The following is a 3703-nucleotide window of genomic DNA, read 5'->3' as shown; positions in this document are numbered from 1 at the left end:
GGACAGGAGAAGTTTCGGTTTTTCTTTCAAAACCTTTTTGAGAAACTTAGCGAACTCCCGCCGAGGACGGTTAGGGTTTTGTTATCACTATCCGACTGTTCGGGAGCAGGAGAAGCAAAAGCATCACCGCTATTACCAACATGGGGTACTAAAGAAGCCCTATCGTCCGCCATTACTCGTTTCAGTAGAACTACAAAAAGAAAAGACCAAGAAACTTACCGATTCGGTGAGACGGAAGCTTGAGAGCAGGAAGGCGCGAAGCGCACAACAAAGGTTCAAATTCTAGACAAGAAGAATGAAACCTACGAAGACAACGAACCGCTTTTAAAACTCCCGCACGAGTGTTCGGGAATCTGAACGATCGAGATTGATTCAAAATCAACGATCAAGATTGAAAGACGTTTTGAAAGTTTGAACTCACGAATCCGAAATAGGCGTTCGGAAACCGTCGCTTGGATGACGTGAGCTACGACAGATCAACTGCAACGAGATATGTGGCCTTACACTCACAACGCTCGAGGGAAGTGACCACCGCATTAAATGTGATATGACATTTAATGAAGCACGCAGAGATCATCACCTGACGACGAACCCAGTTAAAAACCAAGCCCTCGGGATCGACCGAACGCTTGGTCTGGGGGGCTCGTGATATGGAGAGTTTATGATCAAACCGGGTTCATACTTGGTTCGACCCTCGACCCCGGTCGAGACGGAGAAAACCGAATCGCTCCCGAGCGAACCGGATCCGGAAGATGGCTTGCTGAAGAAGAAAGCTTATTCGGCTGCAAGCGTGTCCTAATCTTACTTATGGATTAGGGTAATCACCCTAATGAGGGCAGACTCAAACTGACGGCTGCGGATAATCATTATCGAAGGGATAACCATCGCATAACCTAAAGGTTATCTCAGGAGTCCTCTACTAGCCCAAACTAGTAGAAGTCTATCGCTCAACGGATCTCACTGATGAGATCCAACGACTACCCGAAGAAGGCTCAAGTGCATCCAACGAAGGAGATTCGAAGGTACACTCTATATAAACCTCACTACCATACAAGGTGAGGGACGGATCAATCGATCAAAAAGAATACTATCTGAGACTCAGGTTCAGATACATACTGATAGACCTAAACTATCCGCGATCTGCTATCTAGATCACCTTTCCCAGTTCTTCATTCCTTAGCTCTGTGCTTCTAGCAGAGCCGTTTGTGATTAAGTTCATCAACTGACTTAGCCTTCTGAGGTGGACTCCCGACCCCATCGGTCGGGCCACATCTGACGCTTTCGTTTTGCAGGACATCACGTGGAGATCCAAGGGCTGAGCAGATTTTGGACGCATCAAGTATCGACCTAATTTCCCATATTGGGAATTGGGGTGTTACACATAGCTACATAATCTTAACCCAATGCAAGTCATCTATTGAGTCACATCTACTTTAGGGTCAGATACGTCCATTCCTTGCTTCTTGCGTTCCTTTCCGGTATCTTTCCCCCAAAAGTCACCGTTTCCTTCCTAGCTACGAAGACTCTTAACCCTATTAGTCATCCACATATAATAAATGGGAAGCTCTCATGTCCCCTCATGCTTCTCGCCTTCTTAGGCGCCCATAAGCCCAAGCTTACTATATGCAACCCTACCAATGAATGTCCCCACAATATGATTTGTGTCCTCTCACAAGTTGGTAGCGCCTAAGAAGGCGAGAAGCCCTAAAATTGGTCGCAAAATCCTCGTTCGATATTGGAACGCTCTGAAATTAAATGGAAAACTCTATAACAGTAATAGAAGACTATTTAGCATGATCAAAGCATCTAACAAGGTCATTGGAAAATAAATCTAATCGGATCATAAATTAGGCTTAAACTAAAATTGATCCGTGGATTACAGAGAGACTAGAATGAATCCCCATTCATTCTAGAGATTAGAAAACAATAGATCATGCTTAGAAAACAACTTAGTAATATATCTAAAAGAGATTAGAAATCAAACAACTCAGATTATAATAAGATCATGGTCATCATCTAGGTTAAACACCGAAATCACACTGTATTGTCTACGAAGAGAATAGAGTGAATGGAAATTCACTTTAAGACTATAAGGATTTGAGATTAGGTCATTACAATAGCATAAGACATTCCTCACAATCGAAGAAAAGAGTAGAAGCAGGAGAGAGTAGATCTAGAGATAAACAGATCCATTACTAACCTTGTAGAAGAAGATTCAAAGGAGAAACTCCTACGGATGCTTGGGGATCTTCCTTGGGCTTGAGGAGGAGGCTCTAAGGTTCTTCTCTCTAAGGGTGTCAATCGGTACGGTTTCGGTAATTCGGTACGGTACCAACTTTGAATACCTAGAACCAGAACCATACCGTACCAAATTTAAACGGTACGGTACGGTTTCGGTATTTGCAAAAATGGTCCGGTTCGGTTTCGGTATAAAATCGGTATGAAAAAACGGTTTTAATACAGTTTCTAGATGGTTCGGTACAGTTTCGTTATACAATCGGTTTCACACTTTCACGCACTGTCTCACCAAATGAGTGAATGACCATAGTAATTTGATACAGACTCACGGTTATTGACTTGAGTCACTCACCACCGTCCACAAGACCACAAATAACTACAAATGGACTGGGGAATCTGTTCGTAAATCAGTGGTTTGCATCCATCATCCGCCTAAAACTTATCTGTGGGGTTGCATCACATGAGTGCATATATATATATATATATATATTTTCTTTTACCCTTTCAAACCTATTAATTGTTTCATAAGGAATACGTTGACAAAGAATAAAAAACATGGATTGACTGCACTTCTATTCATTAGCCCTTCAAACATTCACACTATCCCAAACTAGAAAACCAATCTGAACATCATTGGGTTTCAACATATTCCTCTGTTCAGATTCATTGCTACCAATACATGGACCTTTCAAATTATGAAAGAAGTTGGTAAAAGGGGTATGTTGTATGCATCTACTAGAAGATTAATGGAATTTTAAAAAGATAAAAGCAATAAATTAGGTCTAGACTGATAAGGATCGTAGAAGAAGAAATTAACTCTAACATCTTTCGGTCTTTCCCTCTTTCGTTTGCGTGGAGCAAGGCTTTCCTCAAGGGAGTTTGGTCTGCAGATCTGGATCTTGTCGGAAATATCTTCAGAACATATAAGTAGAGCACTAGAGTGAGAAGAAGACGAAGACGAGAGTGAGACGAAGACGATTTCTGCTCTTATCTTGCTGCTCTATCTTCATTGATTCTTCAGGATGAGACTCATGAGAGTGAGACGAAGACGATGAGCATGAAAGAATCAAACATTGAGACTCAAGAGATGAGAGATTGAGAGATGAGTGAAGATTGAAGACCCTGAATCGCTGCAATCGCATTCGCTCTTCACACTTTGCAGACTCGCAGGTAGCCTAGGGCAAACTAAACTGAGAAACAAAATCGCAAATTACCATATGTAACCTTGACTTTCAGTACGGGAATCGGTTCACACATTCGGTACGGTTCGGATGTGTACCGTCGGTTTCTACAGCTGAAACCGGAACCGGACCGGACCGAATTTCCAAATTCGGTTTCGGTCCGTACCGTACCGAATTTTGAATGGTCCGGTATGGTCCGGTTTTAGGCGGCATGGTCCGGTATGGTTTAACGGTTTCGGTCCATAGTTGACACCCTTACTTCTCTCGTTCTCCAGAGGCTTTAG

This window comes from Hakea prostrata, chromosome 11 (assembly GCF_041222555.1).
Source record: "Hakea prostrata isolate BN-2017 chromosome 11, UWA_Hpros_2, whole genome shotgun sequence".
NCBI lineage: Eukaryota > Viridiplantae > Streptophyta > Magnoliopsida > Proteales > Proteaceae > Hakea > Hakea prostrata.
The sequence above is the reverse complement of the archived record's forward strand: the minus strand, read 5'-3'. Positions refer to the sequence as shown.